This window comes from Mobula hypostoma, chromosome 20 (assembly GCF_963921235.1).
Source record: "Mobula hypostoma chromosome 20, sMobHyp1.1, whole genome shotgun sequence".
Lineage (NCBI taxonomy): Eukaryota > Metazoa > Chordata > Chondrichthyes > Myliobatiformes > Myliobatidae > Mobula > Mobula hypostoma.
Window position 1 is genome coordinate 18,122,346 of NC_086116.1, and position 21,263 is coordinate 18,143,608.

A 21,263-nucleotide genomic window follows, 5' to 3' on the forward strand; every position below is an offset into this window, starting at 1 on the left:
TTTTGCAAAGGGTTAAGTACATGAAACATTAATTCTGTTTCCCTCTCCACAGATACAGATGCTGCCAGACCTGATACGTGTTTCCAGCATTTTCTATTGTTATTTCTCATTTCAAGCATCTGAAGATTTTTGACTTGTATTAATACTTCTGAATCCAGAATGGTATCTATTGGTCTGAATAAAGGTAATACTACCCAAGTTGTGATACTAAGGTAAAATTTGTGATACTTCATTATTAACAATTTGCCAAAGCAAACTTCCAAATTTCTATAAATATCCCAATGAAATTTAAATTTGGTCTATTAGAACTGTCAACAGAAACAGGAAACAGTAAAAACACCAGGGATACTGTGCAGCTCAACTGCCAGTACACCATGGTTTTCTCTCTGGAGTTCTAGTTTGTTGTGGTACTGGTTAAAAAGAAAATTAGCTGACCAAACTTTTCTCGTCTACATCTATTTAAAAGATTTTGGTATACTTTTGTGCAAGGCACATTTTCAGGAACTGGAAGTCTTATCTCCTGTAATACTTTTCCCATCATACTATGTTTAGCGTAGTGTATTTTTCCATTCCATCAACATAATGTTTACAGAAGATCCACTTACAATCGATTAAAAATCTTGTGTCAGCAAGTTCTTCCAGCAAATGTTACAAGTAATTCCTGTAATATTCCTATTGGAACTGCTATATTTCTGTCAGGCTTACTAATCATATTTTCCAGTTATACATCATTTTGTCTGCTCAATTCATCAACCTTATATGAAACGATTTAGTCTGGTTTCCTCTCATCCCTCAAAAGCCATATACAGACATTTCTTTTATCTTCAAGATGAGACACAACATCAACAAATGCAAACAGCAGTGCTACAGCTTCACCTGAGTCAATGCTATCCACTTATTGTTCATCTTCCTCTGCAATGGGAGTCCACCAACTCTCCCTAACAAAAAAACTCTCCCCAAATCTTTCAAATCCTGTAAAAATCTGCAGCTCCCCTCCCCACCAACTTCATGAAGTTGGAGGTGGAGCAAAGTCAAGATGGCACTAAACGGCGACTGCCTGCATCTTTGGAAACAGCTCTATTTTTACCTTTGATATCTTTTTTACCTTTTCAATGTTTTTTTGAAGACCCTGACCTGGAGTTACACTCTGACTTCGGTTCTTTGTGGGAATGGGACCTGCTCTCAGGGTCTCACGTCCGGCTGCTTTTTGATATCCCAAGGGCGCGGCCATTAGCATCTCTGTGGAAATGGACTTGTTTTCATGTGATATAATCAAGGATGGCATGAGAAACGAAAGACAGAATGAGAAATAGAAGATAGAATAAAGCCAGTATCACATCACGCCCAACATGGCATGATTAATGCTCATCTACGAAAGAAATTTAAAAAATTGGAACTTTGACAGTCAGCAAAAACATTCTACTGGACTTTGCCGGCTACCAAATTTATCAAGGACTTTTTTTCTGCATACCAAAAATGTAAGATCTCTTATAATTATTCAATTTATTCAAATAGTTTAAATTTTTAAAAAGTCAATAATTTTTTTAAAAAATTATAAATAAAAATCACTTAAATACTTAAAAGATTTTTTTAAAGAAAGCTAATAAATCAAATTTAGAAAATATAAAAGCAGTGTTTATTTTTTTCTTACTCTTCTCCTTCACAGCCATTTCTCTCCATTCAAATGAAAGGGCTTGCTATTTCCATTCAAGATTTAACCTGATGGAAGTACAGAGGGCTGGTGCAACAAGTTCATGCTCCATGAGATGTCCAATGTTACAGGCAATTTAGAAATTGCCAGAACCTCTTCCATAAAGTTCAGAATTTTAGCATTGACACAGGAAAACCAAACTTCCTGATTCTTTTTATGGTTAATTCTGAAGGCTCTTTGTGGAATCTGTGATTCACAGTGAAATCTGTTTATGGCTCTTTAATAGTCCAAACATTAGTTAACACAGTTTACTATTGATATTGAATGTCAAATATTAATGATGACATTGTTTGTCAGCTGGCACACAGAAGTATATGAATGTTTGAAATACAAATAAATCCTGTCTGGTGTTACACATTATGATTTTAAGGAACTGTTGTACTACACTATGAACAGTTGAAACTCAACTAAGAAACATCCTTCCACTTAAAGGAATTTTGTTCCCTTTCTCGATTCTTAACACTCATTCAAGTGGTCTTTAACAAATTCACCTTTGTTTTTTTTTCAATCCTCATCCTAAATAGAGTAATGTAAGTAATCCTCAGTTTATTTTGATTGTTCCACATTCTGTACAAACTTAACACTGCTAATGACAGCAATGATTCTAATATTTAGAGTCATAGACCACAGCAGCATAGAAAAAGGTCCTTTAGCCCATCTAACCTGTAATGAACTATTTTTCTGCCAAGACCTGGACCATAGCCCTCCAAACCCTTCCTAATCATGTACTTATCCAAACTTCTCTTAAATGTTACAGTTGATATGCATTACTTAAATTTCAGACAGCTCCAACCTGTCTTGTTGCAATATGGCTGCACACAAAATCTGATACAGGTTGGCCACTGAGAGACGAACAGAAGTATGTTTGCCATTACTAGTGATCTACGATCAATTAAATCATTATATTGATAAACTTGTCAGATTAAAGAAGTACAGTAAATCCTGCTTCCATTGCCATAACATCATGATTTATCATGTCAAATGTCAGAGATATGACAGTGTCCAGCTTTGAAATGCCACAAATCAATAACACCGGGATCAGTATGTGCAAGGAAGCAATTTTCCAGCTGAAGCTGTGCCCAGCTGCCAAGTGGGCTCAGCTGGTGCACTTGACTTAATGGCTAACAGAAATGTACATTTAGTGCACCAGCTTCTCAAAAGCAGCATTACTTCAAAGTCATTTTTTTAAATATTTCAAAGCAAGCACTAAAAAGAATCGAAAGTATAATCAATGAATGCAAAGGTTGGTTTAGAATGCCATAACTATGTCAAGTTATGTTTGAACCAATATTCTTATAATAAAGAGAGAATCCTAGTCTTGAGCTTGCTAGAACAGTTTCCAATGATTACTGCAGTCTAGCTGAAAGAAATGGATTGGGGAATAGCGGTGATCAAGCAGAGATCTGAGTATTAGAATTCTTCAACAATGAGTGGTAGTTTGAATGATGAGCATTGAAACAATGATGAGACTATGTACAGAGCTAAGGCTGTTGAAAAATGCAAAGGAACATTATGTTGCATACAGAAGATGGTGAGTCCTGAACTTGGCAAAGGGATGCATTTGCAATATTTTGTATTATATCTGCATCTGATGTGTTGTGTCATGCAATAAAATTTTATGTATGTAAGTATGTGTGGAGAAAGGAATAGCAACCGAAGTGCGAAATTTTGTAACCTGAAGATTTTGAGCATTATCACTGGTCAAATCACTGATTGTGATCACCGGTGATCACTTATCACTGGTCAAATCACCAGTGATCACTTACCACCGATTGTGGTCGGAAGTGCCCACAAAGGACAACTCTGAGGAAACGCGGGTGCAGAGCGGGATTACAAGTGCATTTAAGGGAATGGGGTCTTAAACACTCTGTGCCGACTATCTTGCTGGTGAACGTGCAGTCTCTGGTGAATAAAATCGATGATCTCAGAGCTAGAGTGCTGAATCAGAGGGATATTAGGACCGCGTGTGTCCTTTGTTTCACGGAATCCTGGCTAATCCCTTCCGTACCGGATGCAGCAATCCAGATCGACAGGTTTACTATATACCGTCAGGATAGATCTATAAAGTCTCTCAAAAGCAGAGGTGGAGGAGTATGCCTCGTGAGCAACTCTTCTTGGTGCACAAATATATCAGTGCTGTCCCAATTCTGCTCACCAGACCTAGAATATCTAGCAGTGAACTGCCATCCTTTTTACCTACCGCGGGAGTTCCCTGGGGTTATTTTGGCAGCAGTTTACATTCCACCTCAGGCCAATCTCAAGTAGGCTTTAAATGATCTGAGCAATGGGATCAACAGCACACCCTAACACCACCATTGTTTTGGGAGATTTTAACCAGGCCAGACTGAAAAAGTCACTAACCATCTAACATCAACAGATTACTTAAAATACCAGAGGAAACAACACACTGGACCATTGCTACACCACCATCAAGAATGCCTACTGTGCTATTCCACACCCTCACTTCAGGAATTCTGATCACCTGGTTGTACTTCTACTCCTTGAGTATAGGCAGAGACTGAAGACTACAGCACCAGCAGTGAGGACCAAGAAGGTATGGACAAGGGAAGCACAGGAGTGCCTACAGGACTGCTTTGAATCGGTGGACTGGACTGTATTCACGGATTCATCTTCGAACCTGGATGAGAATGCTGCAGTTGTTACTGATTTCATTCAAACCTGTGTGGATGAGTGTGTGCCCACAAAAACTTACTATACATTCCCAAACCAAAAGCCGTGGATGAACCAGGAGGTACGTCGTCTGCTGAAGACTAGATCTGTGGCATTCAAGTCTGGCAACCAAGGCTTGTACCAGAAAACCAGGTATGATTTGCGGAAGGCTACTTCAAGGGCGAAGAGACAATTTTGAACAAGGTTGGAGGCGACATCAGATGCATGGCAACTCTGGCAGGGTCTGCAAGGCATTACTTCCTACAAAGCAAAACCCAACAACATGAATGGCAGCGATGGTTCACTATCAGATGAACTCAACACCTTCTATGCACACTTTGAAAGGGAGAACACAACTACAGCTGTGAAGATCCCTGCTACACCTGATGACCCTGTGATCTCCATCTCAGAGGCCGATGTTAGGCTGTCTTTAAAGAAAGTGAACCCTCGCAAAGTGGAAAGACCCAATGGAGTACCTGGTAAGGCTCTGAAAACCTGTGCCAACCAACTGGCGGAAGTATTCAAGGACATTTTCAACCTCTCACTGCTATGGGCGGTAGTTCCCACTTGCTTCAAAAAAGCAACAATTATACCTGTGCCTGAGAAGAATAATGTGGGCTGCCTTGACGACTATCGCCCGAAATGAAATACTTTGAGAGGTTGATCATGACTAGACTGAACTTCTGCCTCAGCAAGGACCTGGACCCATTGCAATTTGCCTACCGCCACAATAGGTCAATGGCAGATGCAATCTCAATGGCTCTCCACATTGCTTCAGACCACCTAGACAACACAAACACCTATGTCAGGGTGCTGTTCATCAACTATAGCTCAACATTTAATACCATCATTCACACAATCCTGATTGAGAAGTTGCAGAACCTGGGCTTCTGTACCTCCCTCTGCAATTGGATCCTCGACTTCCAAACTGGAAGACCGCAGTTCGTGCGGATTGGTGATAACGTATCCTCCTCGCTGATGACCAACACTGGCAGACTATGTATTGCACTGAACTGCTGCTGCTAAGTTAACAAATTTCACGTAACATGCCAGTGATAATAAACCTGATTGTCAATTGTCAATTGTCAACAACACAACTTGAAAATAAACAATTGGAAAGGAAAGAAACATATGAAAAATTACAAGAAATAAGATTTAACTGAGAAAATGCAAATCAGGTGATTGCTGGCTCGTTAGAATAAGGCTGATACCAGAGCTGGAATGCCCACTGGAAACAGAAGTGATATAAAGACTGAGTATTCCTTCCTTACAGCACCAGATGGCTGTTAGAGTCTGGCAATTGATTTCATTCTGGAGGATAATAACATCAATGAAACCCCTCAATTGCATTACTGTTCTACTACTTCCTGACAGCTGTTCAGAATCTCGACTTATCAACACACATAGCTTGATGAGGAAATACCATCACTGATTTATGGACATTGTGCTTTCCAAATATTACTACTGAATGCCCATTGACAAATAACAATGTGTTCAGCTGCGTTTTGCATGTCCTGCCTGAATTATTTTGGCCTTAAAAATGAAATCTCACACTAGTACTTGTATCCTTTTTACTTTGCAATCATAAGATTGTTTTGAATTACTTGTTTAAACAGAGTGTACTTGTGACATCATTTAAGGTAATAGCTTCAGGGAGAAAAGAAAGATTAACATTCAGGAAAGCCACACTAAACACTATCAAAACAAAAAAATCACTGAAGCATGGTAGATTAAAAGCTACTTATTGTGAATTCAGCTTCCGCATGTTGCATTTCCTCAACGAGGCGCATTGCTCTACATATGGCAGTATCCTAGAGGAATTACATGGTGTCATCTGGAGTGGAAGGTCACTGTGAGGAATTCTGAAACAAAGTCAAAAAAAGCAAGCAAAAATCAAATGGTATAGTGGTAATCTCATATATGTGCCCAATGTTCTTCTTTAGCTCAGCTTTTAATCTTTAGTAGACTTCACATTCAAAATTACAGCATTAAAAGATATTAATAGAAAGAATTGACATATGCAAAGAAAAGGAAAAAGATTTGTAAATGTGTGATTACACAATAATAATTAGGGGGCCTGTGGCATACAGATCATTTTATATGGCGGATACTCGGACAGAAATACAATATGCAGCCACTAAAATATCCAGAAATATGGAGCCAATACAAATAATACACCTTTGCCCTTCTGTTAATTCTTTTTTTGAAATAGAAGTTGAATGAACTTGTCCCAGATAGTAAATGCATGCTGATTATTTGTAATGTAATCTTTTGTGGGACATATTTTTGCTGAGTGCAACTTCTCAATCAGGATTGTCTGATACTTCCTCAAGTCATAGATCCTCAGTGTTGAATTACCACAGACTTATTCACTTCGTTACGTAGAAAGCCTCTGCAGCTCAGCTGCACCTCATTCTGCATATGCATCTACTAATCCTTTACCATGTTATACACTTCATGTGTAATATACTATGCCAAGCTACCCGATGTCAGGCATAACCAAAGAGAATTAAATAATTGAAACCTACATTACAACTTCAAAAATTTATATTGAGTTCTCACTACTTAAGGGGACTGTGTTCTTAGCCCCCTGCTCTACTCGCCATATACCCCTGACTGTGAGGCTAAGCACAGTTCTAATGCCATTTATGTTCGGCCAAACTTCTTGATTGGCCAAATCAAAGGTGGTGATGAATCAGCTGAGAATTTGGTTGAGAGGTGCCACAACAACAACCTTTCACTCAATGTCAGCAAGACCAAGGAGCTGATTATTGACTTCAGGAGGAGGAAGTCAGAGGTCCATGAGCCAATCCTCATTGGGGGATCAGAGGTGGAGAGGATCAGCAATTTTAAATTCTTCAGTGTTATATATTAGAGGATCTATCCTGGGCCCAGCATGCAAGTGCAATTACAAAGAAAGCATGGCGGCACTTGTACTTCCTTAGAAGTTTACAAAGATTCTAAAACTTTGACAAACTTCCATAGATGTGTAGTTGAGAATATTGACTGGTTGCATCACGGCCTGGTATGGTTGCACCAATGCCCTTGTACAGAAAAGTCTACAAAACGTGGTGGATACGGCCCAGTCCATCACGGATAAAGCCCTCCCCACCATTGAACACATTTACACGGAGGGCTGTGACAGGATCCCCACCATCCAGGCCATGCTGTCTTCTCGCTACTGCCATCATGAAGAAGGTACAGGAGCCTCAGGACTCACACCACCAGGGTCAGGAACAGTTATTACCCCTCAACCATCAGGCTCTTGAACAAGTGGGGATAACTTCACTGAACTTCACCTGCCCCATCACTAAAATATTCCCACAACTTATGGACTCACTTTCAAGGACTCTTCATCTCCTGTTCTCGATATTTATTGCTTATTAATTTTTTTAAATATTCTGTATTTGAACAGTTGTTGTCTTTTTCTCATTGGTTGTTTGTCCATACTGTTGGTGCAGTCTTTCATTGATTCTATTGTGTTTCTTGGATTTACTGAGTATGCCCACAAGAAAATGAATCTCTGGGTTGTATATGGTGACAAATATGTACTTTGCTAGTAAATGTATTTTGTACATTTTTGTTAACGAACACTTGTGGAATAATTCCACATATAAGAGCTGACAATGTTGTGAGTGCAGCTCAGGTGCTCAGCTGTGCATGGCTCAGTTGGTCATGGTGATTTGCAGGCACTGCCCCAGGCCACAACAGTTGTTCCCTGTCCAGAAGACTACTATGTACAGGGACACAAGACAACAATACACAAGTGCAAAGGAATGAAGGTGGCAAAGGACACGTAAACAGAGGAGGCACAGAGGACAGGCACACGTATGGCTTCTGGCATCTCCTCTTCAGTATTTGTTCCAGAGGGAGACAAGGTCAAAATGGCTACAGAGGCTTACCTAGTTAAACCTCAAACACAAAAGAGATTCTGCAGATGCTGGAAATCTTGAGCATCGTGCACAAAATGCTGGAGGAACTCAATAGGCCTGCCACATCTATGGTGGGGAATAAGCAATTGACATTTCAGGGCTGGAAAGTACTTACTATATTCATTCTGACTTCTGCCCCCTTCCTAGTGGAGGGTCTCAGCGAAAATGCTGGCTGCTTATTTCTCTCCATTGATGCTGTCTAACATGCTGAGTTCCTGCAGCATTCTGTCTATGTTGCTCTACTTAAATATGTAGATTCAGCTTGATGATGAACTGAGAGTCTTGTATAATTTTAAACCAAAAACATGTTAATCCTCCAGACTAAATCGCGTGTTACTTTGGAATGAAGGCAAAAAGTGGCACATAAAGATAAACATATTTAATATTTACTTGTACTTCTTATGGGCAAGAAGAAACAAGATTGCTCCTGAGAGGACCTTAAGGAAATCTTACAATTCCTCTTCCTGGATGTCCTTATCCGCCAAACCCTACCCTTTGCTGAACACCTACGCTCTGTCCGCCAGAGAAAGCAGGATCTCCCAGTGGCCACACATTTTAATTCCACATCCCATTCCCATTCTGACATGTCTATCCACGGCCTCCTCTACTGTAAAGATGAAGCCACACTCAGGCTGGAGGAACAACACTTATATTCCGTCTGGGTAGCCTCCAACCTGATGGCATGAACATTGACTTCTCTAACTTCCGCTAATGCCCCACCTCCCCCTCATACCTCATCCATTATTTATTTTTATACACACATTCTTTCTCTCACTCTCCTTTTTCTCCCTCTGTCCCTCTGACTATACCCCTTGCCCATCCTCTGGGTCCCCCCCGCTTGTCTTTCCTCCCGGACCTCCTGTCCCATGATCCTCTCATATCCCCTTTTGCCTATCACCTGTCCAGCTCTTGGCTCTATCCCTCCCCCTCCTGTCTTCTCCTATCATTTTGGATCTCCTCCTCCCCCTCCCACTTTCAAATCTCTTACTCACTCTTCCTTCAGTTAGTCCTGACGAAGGGTCTCGGCCTGAAACGTCGGCTGTACCTCTTCCTAAAGATGCTGCCTGGCCTGCTGCATTCACCAGAAACTTTGATGTGTGTTGCAAGTACTTATCTGATTATTTTGTAGATATGGGAGACTGACCTGTGCTGAGTAGGTACAGGCTAAAAATTAAGTTCAAGTTTAACTGTCATTCAATCATACATGAATACTCATGAATACAGCCAAATGAAACAGCATTACACCGGGGCCAAGGTGCAAAACACAGTACCAGCAGTCACACACAGCACAAGGTACATATAGCACATAACTATGATAGCAGTAAGCATATAAAAATAATAGTATCATTCATCCCTGAGTATTGTGTCCTGTAGATTGATGGTGCAAGGATGAACCAGTCTGCAGCAGTCCAATCATTACACGCTGAAAAAGTGCAACTGCTGAAAAATGTAATTCAACTTGCCTTTCACCGAGTAGACACTAGAGGGCAGCACTGATGGGAGGGGTCAGCCCCCAATCCCACATGGATGCTGCACCACACCGCCTCTGGCATCTCCTCCCCTGAGCGGCTACAACAGGCGACTCCATGGCACAACGGCCTAGTCCATGCCACCAATGAGGCCACACAGCTCCCCCGCCGTCGGTCTCGCCGATGAACCAGTGATTCGGACTTGCAGTATTCTACATTACCAATGTCCAACAAGATCTTGTGATCACAAGAAAAATGTCCAAGACAATCACTTGCTCCATTCTTTAGACCACACACCACGTTCGAGCAAGGACTCCGCATCTTCCTATAGCGAGTAGCAACACAGTCTACACCAAGCCCAGCTCTTCTGCCTTCGAGCAACTTGTTAATGCATTAGACCTGCAGTACACGATGTTCTTAAATTGCAGCATGCCTTGTGATCAGAAAAAGACGTAAATGGTGAGCAAGTGCACCCTTGGTTGGATGTGGAGTGGCCACTGCGTTCAGGCACACCACCATCTTACCGGAACTTAAAACTTCCTATACTGTAGGAGACTAATTTGAATCCAATCTATCTTTTATACTACAGAATTACAGAAAAACTACAAAATTGCAGGAAATCAAACAACATCTGTAGAAAGAAACAGAGACATTTCTAAGCCCAGAGAGAAAGTGCAGAGGACTGTGTCAAGCTTATTAACATTTTAATGTCAGCGCAGGAGCAAGGGGTGCTGGAGGAACTCAGCAGATCACGCTGGACCTATGGAGGGAAATGAATGCCTGATACTGCAGGCTGAGACCTTTCATCAGTACAAGTATCACCTTGAGCTTTCAGGCTTTTGTATCTTCTGCCCAATGGGAGAGGGGAGAAGAAAGAACATCCAGGTAGGTGAGAAATTTGATTATGCCAGCTGCTTAACTGAAGGAGTAAGAAATACTCAAAATATCCGTGGAAGGGAGGCTAGTTTCAGTGATGTGCTGAGCTGTGGCAATAACTCTCTGCATTTTCTTGTGGTCATGTGCAGAGCAGTGATGCATCCAAATAGGACGGTGCATTGATAAAAATTGGTAAGGGTTGATGGGGACACATCAAATTTCTTTAGCCTTCTGAGGAATTAGAGGCTTTGGCGAGCTTTCCTGGCCATAGCATCTATGTGGTTAGACAAGGACAGACTATTGATGATGTTCTTCATACCTAGGAACGTGAAGCTCTCAACCCACCTGACCTCAGCACCATTGATATAGACAAAAGCATGCACACTGTGCCACTTTCCTGCACTCAATGACTAGCTCTTTTGCTTTGCTGACATTGAAGGAAAGGTTGCCGTCATGCTGCTGAGCCTTTTATCTCTTTACTGTACTCCTACTCATTACAGCTATGCCCCACCAAGGTGATATCATCTGCAAACTTGTAGATGGAGTTAGAGCAAAATCTGACCACGCAGTCATAAGTGTAGAGGGCTGAGGATGCAGACTGGTGCAGCACCAGCGTTAGTAATAATCACAGTGGAGATCCATGCTTACTGATTGCAGTCTGCTGTAGATCAAAAGCCCAGAGATCAATCAACCTAAATGATCTGTTTATTTTCTTTAAATTCTGTGCATAAATGAACTAAGGGAGATCATACACTCTTGATGCATTGATGTGCCTTAGCTCTTTGCATGACCTGACCACAGCCTCTATTTTGTGCTTTGTATTCCTGCTGAGACCAGGTACAGCAGGCAACTGACGGATGTTTGTAGCCCACAGGGTTGTCCAGGCTAAGATATGCCTATGAAATTTGTCTTTTAAATTTTTGAAGAGGCCTCCTTCACAAGATGGACATGGAGTCGCTTAGTTTTTTCTGATATGAATGGCATTCAGTAAGTATCAGTAGGACCACTCCCCATTGCCAATCCCAAACTGGTGGCTAAAGAGAACACAGGTTGCACTGCAGATCACAAGGATGTGGAGCAGACAGAGATAGTCATAGGTCCCCTCAAGTCTTTCTTCCGACGATGACTATAGCAGTCCGCCCTTCACAAAGCTTAGCTACATGCATCTGCCAACCATGTGGTCAGCGGGTTATATTCTATATGACCAAGTACCCAGTGAAAACTGGCAGCTATCTTAGGGAAGTTTGTTTGGCACAAGAATGATGCTGACCATAGACACCCACTATCTGCTTCAGGTTTATCTGCTATAGAGCCACCATTGACAATGATAGTCCACACTATTGCAATTGTTTTAATGAATACTGCAATTAAAATGAAGCTCCGAATTCTTTTTTAATTGGAAAAACAAGGGAGTCTTTCTTACTATGAAATATCTTTCCTTCAAACATCGCTGAATCAGATCACTTAGTCCAATGGCATTCATGTAATTTGCTAATATAAGAAATAGTTGAGACAAATTGTATACAAGCTTTTAAGGGGAATGTTGTGTTCAGAGAGGGTCAGCAACTTTAAATTTCTTCGTGTTATCATTTCAGAGTAACTGTCCAGAGCCCAGCAAGCAAGTGCAATTACGGAGAAAGCATCACTACTTTCTTAGCAGCTTGCAAAGATTCAGCAAGCCATGTAATACTTTGAAAAACTTCTGGAGATGTGTGGTATGAAGAATATATTGACTGTTTGCATCACAGCCTGGTATGGAAACAACAATGCCATTGTATGGAAAAGCCTACAAAAAGTAGTGGATATGGCCCAGTCCATCACAGGTAAAACCTCCCCTCCAATGAGCACATCTACACGTAGCACTGTCAGAGGAAAGCAGCATCCATCAATAGGGAACCCCACCACCCAGGTCATGCTCCCTTTTCGTTGCTGCCATCAGGTAGAAGGTACAGGAGCTTCAGAACTCGCAGTACTAAGTTCAGGAACAGTTACAACCCCTCAACCATCAGGCTCCTGAACCTTCATTCATTTGCCCATCACTGATCTGTTCCAACAACCTATGGATTCAATTTTAAGAACTCTTCTTCTCATGTTCTCGAAATTTGTTGCTATTTATTTATTATTTTCTTTCTCTTTTGTACTTGCACAGTTTGTCTTGTGCACATTGTCTGTTTGTCTGTCCTGTTGGGTACAGTTTCCCATCGATTCTCTTATGGTTCTTGGATTTACTGTGTACACCCACAAAAATAGGAATTTCAGGGTTATATACGTTCTTTGATAATAAATTTACTTTGAACTTCGAGATTTTCTGTCATATTTCCAACAACACACTACTCTACAAAAATACTTAATTAGTTGCAAATACCTTTGGGATATCCTGAGGATGAAAATGTTCTTTCTTTGCCCAAGTGACTTGTGTTAAATTGACTGAAAGGAATGGTACAGGCTGAAATATTTATGTTCACACTTTTACTTTTGATTTATTCTAAGTATTTCATTAAAATAGTATGCAGAAGAATTTTGAGCTAAGGTATTATTAACAATATCACACAAACAATATTTCAGCCTTTAAGAAAAACATTTTAAAAATGCATGCTTAAGTAATGGAGATTCAATTTCTGACACTAACACAGATTTGCAGTAAAGTGCTTTGCTTTGTCCTGTATTGTGTCCAACTAATAGCTACAATTACTGAACAAAGGCTTCAGAATATGATAATTGTCACTTCATCAAAACAGGGATAATTCACCTTAATGTAGTGACAAGCAGCCTTTTGCTTGTCTTAATGGTTTCTTCAGTAATGTGCTGCACACAGTCCAACTACACCTGATCAAAATAGGATTGCTGTGGATGTTACACTGTGTGTGCTTTGTTTTGGATCTCTGGATTAAATTATAGCAGACATTTTTGCATCAGATGAGGCATGGTTTTCTTAAAAAAGAATAAAAGCTTAAGACACTTTATAGCAGAAGAAAATACAAGTTTTTCATTGAATGACATCTGAAAGAGTCAATGCACTACCTGCATGCAGTAGCCCTGTAACACATACCTTGTTATTTTATATGTCATATTCCCTCTTGAATTTCATGATGGTAGTGGCTTTCTGTGGTTAACTAATCTCCATTGAGAATTTGTCTTATTCTGGCATTCATTGTCTTATCATTCTGGCTTCAGACCTTAAATTCATGGTGTTTTCTTCCTCCCAATTTTTCACATTGCCTTAAGCTCTGGAAAACTATAAAATAGGAGAAATAGAGATTAATATTCATTCACTTCTATCTTAAAATATCTTGAAAATTTATATTCAGAATTTTATATCACTCCCGTGCAGAACTTTTCCTGATGTGGTCACATCAGGAATTCCGAGCTTTGTTGACAACTGATATTTAGCATGATCAAATATATCAATAACTATAACATCCTCTGGTGCCTTCAGCTGCAGTGTCCACTACGGCTGAACTCCAATATGAATTGCCAGAATATAAAGCTCTATTACAAGATCGTTAAATTTCAACAATATGGGAAAAACAACTTCATATGTTATCTCATCAATTCTCTAAAAATAATATCTGATCATGTTGACCTTTCTGGTAACATTGAGGGCCAAACTTGCTTCACTTTTTAACCACATCTTTTTGCAGACAGTTCATTCATTGTTTGTTCTCTTGCCTGGTAAGTTCAATTTTAAAAAGACAGTGGACAAGAGCCAAATACTGTTAAATTATACATGTCAGAGATGTTGATGAGTATTAACAAAAGCAGTTTCAGATAGCAAATGACCAGTAGAGAGACATGACTAAAATTTCATTTCTTAGTACAGTAATGGTTCAAACCTCTAAATTAATTTTCCATCAGGTATAGATTTACAGTGCTGTGCTTGATTTAGTTATCTAACCCACATGAATACAGTACTTCAGGTGGACATATGTTCAGGATGAATTGCTTCAATGAAGGTGTCAGTAAAGTTGGAAATATGGGAATTATCTAATGAGGCCATCAAACTGAAAGCTATGTTTAGACTAGAAGGAAATTGACCCTATTAAGTCCTTCAGACACCCAAAGAGAATCTAAGCAATATGTTGCGTGTGAATTTCAATCACTTGCAATAGATTATTTTTGGAAGCATCCTCTCCATGACCACTCTGTCTAAGGTTTTTAATATTTGGTAGGTTTCAATGAGATCACCCAGCTTCTTTTAAGCTCCACTGTGTGCAGGTCCAAAGCCATCAAGTGCTCTTATATCTTCAAATGTTCCTTATACATTAACCCATTCAGTCCCAGAATCATTCTTGTGAACCCCCTCTCTCTGGACCCTCTCTAATGTCTGCACATCCTTACTTAGATTTGGGGCCCAAAACTGCTCACAATACTTCAAATGCAGTCTACACTATTGGTCAATCTTATTACAGGTGTATAGGTGATTTTAAGGGCACCACGGTTTGTAACTTGTATTGAACAAAAATGCCACCACTATATCTGTTCCAAAATAATGGGATTAATAATAACAAACTAATGCGGGAAAAGCTGTGATGTGACCATTTTCCCCAATGTTTTGAAGGAAGCATTACATAGTTCAGCAGTTTGTGATGCTGTTTTACAGCTCCATGTCTCAGGTTTGATCTGGATTTCTGTGGGAAGGTCACATTCTCCCTGTGACTATGGATCACACCCCTCCCCCCACCCCTCCATGCATTGATTTCCTCCCACAACCCAAAGACATGCTGGTAAGTTAACTGGTTCTGTAATTTGCCTCTGTGTAGATGGGAGGCAAGAGAGACAACCAGTTACAGGGAATGTAGGATGGAGAAAGGGTCTTATGGGATGGCTTAAATGAGATCCACATAGACCAATGGGCAAAAAGTCTCCTTCCATGGCATTATAAAAAGTATAAAATCAAAATAAAGGTCCTTTTCTCGATGTGATGGATGCTGTACAGAAATTTTGAATTTATCAGTGAGAAGGTCAAAAGACTTAAATGAATGTACAGAGAATAAATGTATAAACTAAATACAGTATGTACTTTTCAGATATTGTTGTCAAAGGGCAGCCTGTAGTTGAGAAACAAGAGGAACAAGGGTAGATGATCCTTGGGGGAGAGTCTTGGAACAAGATGGGAAGCTGTTATTGATGATTCTTCAGCTAAAACTAACAGTTAAGAAAGAGAGTGGGTATGAACAGTACAGCCCAGCCAGACAGAAGTGGAGAATTCCACAGTTAGTGAAAAATTACTGTGCTGTGCAGTGTTATTTTATCAGTAGAAATTTTACTGATAACATTCATGTGGTTCTTTGTAAGAAAGATTCCACCTTTAAGGTAAGATTCTGTATAGATTGTTATAGATCTGTAAAACGATCCACAGACCTTTTCACCAGAGCTTGCCTCTGATTATCCATTTGTGGATTTCTTTCACACTTTCTGCTAATCTCCTAAAGACAGTGAAGCTTATTTTCACTGTGTTCTTATTTTGCTCACATCTTAGGCACTTTGTCCCTGCAGTCAGTTATCGAAATCTCTCTTAACAAAATATTTCAAATCCATTAAGACAATTGGCCAGTTATTCTGCACACAACATTTCTGATCTTGAATGAGGAGCTCTATCAAATGTTGGTTTAAATGTTCCCATAGCTTACAACAAAGTAAATATCTATGGCCATAGCCGGAATTTTAATGAGTGGAAAGTTTCTGTGAGAGTGAAATGATAAATCTGTATGCAGAGTCAAAGCTGTTGTGCAAAGTAACACTGTTAATCGCAGGTACGCAGATTTATAGCAAAAAGGAATAATGATTTAATGATCAAAGTATATCAGCGTGCAGTTCAAAAGTTCAAAGTAAATTTATTATTAAAGTACATACAATATGTCACCACATACTACCCTGAATTGCAGGCATTCTTGCAGGCATTCACAGTAGAATAAAAAATACAATAGAATCAATGGAAAACTGCACATTGAGATTGACAAGCAAGCAATGTTCAAAAAAAAAGACAAACTGTGGAAATAAAAATAAAGAAATAATAATAAATAAATAATGCTGAGAACAGGATCAAGTCAAAGCTAAAATGGCTCCATCCGAGGGCACAGAATACTCATACAAGGCCAATTATTGGCAAAAGTAGAACTGCAAGTGTTTAATCAATAACTGTTATGGGAACATGCTCACAACGTTAGCTGTGAGACAAGGGCACAGTAAATCTTTCCTTGTCGGGTCTTTGTGTCCCTTTATATTGATCCTTCTTCAGCAGTGTTTCTGCTGCTGGTTCCATTCAGAGGCCAGGTTGAAATAGGCAACAGAATGGATGAGACAGTGGGGAGTCCAGTAATGCTGCCAGGTCCAAATGAAGAGTCTTGATTCAAAATGACTGGATCCATTTACTTCCACAGATGCTGCCTGGCCCACTGAGTTCCTCTGGCAGCTTGCTTTTTGGCTCCAGATTACAGCACCTACAGTCTCTTGTGTCTCTAGCCAACACCAATTCCTGTCATGACACAAGTGAAGATGACATCCTTGTGTTACCTTCATCAAATGACGATGTCATCTAACACATACTAACACCTAGATGAAGGGTGCTGCCATAAGACCTTGTACGTGTCCTTACGAATTGGACATTGTCTATGTCCTTTTTGAGGACACTTTAAAGTCCTTGATTTAAAAATCACCTAAAAGAAACATCGTTCTCTTATTAGAACTTGGGTAATTGTTTAAGTTTGGAATAGAATTCCTTATTCATCACTTCTAGGTTCAGAGCATATACACCGATAACCTTAACACACTGGTTCTGTGATGGAATGAGTCAAAAGATCATGAGGTATTTGTTTATTCCAAATGGTGATTCAATAAAACAGAGGCAAGTTCAATATTTGATGATGAAACCACCTTGAAAGGTATGGTACATTTCTTCTGGTCTGTCTACCACCTCCTCACTAATTGACTTAGCCTGTTCTTTCCACTGTGCCTCACTCATTTGGATCAACCTCAGAATGCCTAGATTCCAGGGCCATAAAACAGTAAGGCACTCCAGTTTGTTGCTGTTGAGGCTGTCCATTCCGGTCCCACTCCAAATATCAAACTTTATTATGGAGTGGGGTATGCTCATGCAGGGTGGGATGACCATTGCACATCAGCTACCACTTTAGAGCATGGTCTTTGTGAGAAGGTGCAACATGATTAGAAACCAGGGTCAGCTAGATACACTTAAAACATATCAAGGTGACTAGATACTCCCATAAGCATTTGCTCAAACTGTAACTATGCACTCTATTTCAGCAAGCACAACTGCGCAGAAACATGCATGCTTTTGCCCATTGCTCTGTTCAGTACTTCTTTCCCTTAACTCTCTCCTCTCAGAAATCCCCTGCGGTTAAACTTTCTCTTGTCCCATCCCCATAATGTATAACCTCATGAAATGGATTAGAACAGAGGATGTGTTAAAGGATAGGAAACAGAGGGCTGATTGCTATTTAGTGGAGGCCACAGGAAATGGGCTGGACCTGCATTAATAACTTAGGTGAAAGCACGGAATAGAGTATTTTTATGTCTGCTGATGATAGAAAGTGAGGTGAGAAGAGGATTGAAGGAGTCTGAAAAGGGATACAGTTCCGTGCAAGTCTTGGGGACATATTTATAGCTAGGTGCCTAAGATTTTTGTCAAAGTGGAGTGGAGAGCACGTTTGTAAATCTGGCGGGAGCAAAGGACGCTGGGAGTGCCAAGGGAGGTGTGTGGGAGAGGTGGCAGAGCAGAAATGCCAGAAGTGGGGGGGTTGGTATGGGTGCAGACACATCCAGCCCTGAGACACCAGGCAAGCAATGTGCCCCCTAAGGTGTGAGTGTGTGCACACGCGCACATCTTTTGCTACTAGCATACAAAGGTACTTAAACTGCGCACAGAATGTTGCCACCCTCTACCTCATTGGCTTGTTAAGTATATTTCATAATCACATTTCCTTTTCCAGTTTCTGATGAGGATGGTGTTGACAATGTGGAGTTTGTGTTAATTTGTCTGCCGATTTTAGAACTGTCTTACTTATACTTGTTTTTATTGAAGAAATTATTCTGTCAGCACATGTTGTTGTTACTGGGCAGAACATTGCACAGCACAAGCTTTTTGTGAACACTGGTCATTACAAATTAGAGGGAACATTGCAGGCAAGGTCATTTAACTCCAAACAACTGCTTTTTCAAAGAAATGGGCGACTCTTCCTCCACCATCAATGCTGCTCTCAACTGCAGCGTTTCACACACGTCTGCCCTTACCCCATCCTTCTACCACACTACCAGGGATTGGGTTCTTCTTGTCCTCAGCTACCACCCCACCAGCCTCTGCATCCAGCACATAATTCTCTCGAACTTCTGCCATCTCCAATGGGATCCCACCGCCAAGCACATCTTCCCCCCCCAACTTTCTGCTTTTCGCAGGGATCGCTCCCTATGCAACTCACCATTCATCCCTCCCCACTGATCTCCCTCCTGACATTTATCCTTGCAAGCATAGTGATTGCTACACTTGCCCCTACATCTCCTCCCTCACTAACATTCAGGGCTCTAGACAGTCCTTACAGGTGAAGCAACACTTCACTTGTGAGTCTATTGGGGTTATATACTGTGTCCAATGCTCTTGGTGTGGCCTCCTGTATATCGGTGAGAAGGAACGTAAACTGGGAGACCATTTCGCCAAGCACCTACGCTCTATCCACCAAAAGAAGAGGGATCTCCCAGTGGCCAACCATTTTAATTCCACTTCCCACTCCCATTCCGATATGTCAAGTCATGGCCTCCTCTACTGTCACAATGAGGCCACACTCAGGTTGGAGGAACAACATCTTATATTCCATTTGGGTGGCCTCCAACCTGATGACATGAACATCAATTTCTTGAACTTCCGGTAATGACCCCCCTCCCTCTCCTTCACCATTCCCCATCCCTTTTTCCCTCTCTCACCTTATCTCCTTGCCTGCCCATCGCCTTCTTCTGGTGCTCCTTCCCTCCTTTTCTTTCTTCCATGGCCTTCTGTTCTCTCCTATTGGACTCCTCCTTCTCCAGCTTTGCATCTATTTCACCAATCACTTCCCAATTCTTTACTTCATCCCTCCCCCTCCCGGTTTCATCTATCACATTGTGGTTCTCTCGCCCCTCCCCCACCTTTTAAATCTACTCCTCATCCTTTTTTCTCTCGTCCTACCGAAGGGTCTTGGCCCAAAATGTCAGCTGTACTTTTTTTCCATAGATGCTGCCTGGCTTGCTGAGTTCCTCCAGCATTTTGTGTATGTTGCTTGGTTTATTGATCATTACAGCATGTCTTTCTGGTGCTTCCCATTCCCTCCCGGCTCCATTCCTCTTTTCCTTTCCATGATTTGCTTCTCCCTGTCTCCTTCCCACTCTCAATCCACAATTGAGACCCATATCAGAATCAGGTTTATCATCGCTCACATATGTCATGAAATTTGTTCTTTTTTGCAGCAGCAGTACAATGCAATACATAAAATTATTGCAGTACTGCTGTCTTAGGCAACTAGTTAAGTATATGTGATTTTTGCACAGTATGTACATAAGGAGTGACGATAAGAAGACAGTTGCAATATCAGGTAGAGATGTGTGGAGGTTATTCATCTTCATGTAAAGAAGAGCAAAACAGATGATTTCTAAAATGTTGAGAAAATGGGAGATGCTGATCAACAGATGGATGAGGGAGCAGTGGTAAATGTAATGACAAAAGACAACATCCAGATACAGAAAGAATGTAGACAGACAAAACTTTTTGTTAACTAGGAAGTTAGAGCATAAGAGTAAAGACCATATATCATACCTAGAGTTTTTCTGCAATTTCACGCTGTGCATATGAGATACCAAATGGTTTCTTTGGAAATAGTGTAGTATTGATTCTTGGAATGAGGGTTTGCCCTTTGAAGAAAAATTGGTTAGTGAACTTCTGGTGACGGGAGTTTAGAAAAATGAAAGGTTGTCTCACTGAAAGATGTCACGTTCTTTTTGGAGTGGGTGAGAAAATTGACATGGGTGATTCTGAGATTACCACTTCTTGCTGGAGACACTTGAACAAGGGTACACAGTCTTAAGAAATAGGTGTGGTATTTCTGGCTTCAACGAGAAGATTTTTCCTCACTCAAAAAATTGAAAATCTTCAGAATTCCCCAGTCCAGTATGCTATACATGCTCTTGCAATAAGGACTTTGAAGGAGTTAATGGACTTTGAGACTGACAGGGACATGGATGAGGTCGGGAATTATCAACAACATTCAATAAAGGAGCAGGCCGAAGAGATCTGTTCTTGCTTTTACTTCTTACATTCATATAGCTACCAAGGTGCATTTAAAAGTAACAGTTATGGTTTGTCTCAATAAGGTGATCACAACATCTGAACAGCTCTCTCTCTTTCACTCTTTCCCTTCAGCAAACGCACTTATTTCCAAAAGCTGAGAAACAATGTTAAAAGCATTCCTGCTTGGTACTGTTGATCTCTATCCCTGTGAGAAAATGGAAGGTCCTGCAAATGCACCACAACAACGAACGTCACTTGTTTAATGGGAATAGAAATTTGATCTCCCTCTCATTACTTCAATGTTTTAGCTTCCTTTGTGTTTCATTCTTGCTATG

At 40.6% G+C, this 21,263-nt stretch overlaps 1 protein-coding gene across 3 annotated transcripts in view; it reads right to left on the reverse strand.

Annotated features, from left to right (window-relative positions):
* The window catches only part of LOC134359353 (potassium voltage-gated channel subfamily A member 1-like), a 210,351-nt gene that overhangs the window by 91,991 nt on the left and 97,097 nt on the right, over positions 1-21,263 (reverse strand). Inside the window, exons 2-4 of one of the 3 annotated variants that reach the window (XM_063072476.1) lie at positions 13,708-13,893; positions 13,024-13,085; positions 6,123-6,243 (exon numbers count right to left, since the gene is read on the reverse strand). The gene's annotated coding sequence lies outside the window, so the exon portion shown is untranslated. The remainder of the gene's footprint in view (positions 1-6,122; positions 6,244-13,023; positions 13,086-13,707; positions 13,894-21,263) is intronic. The other 2 variants (XM_063072475.1, XM_063072478.1) reach the window with 2 other exon arrangements.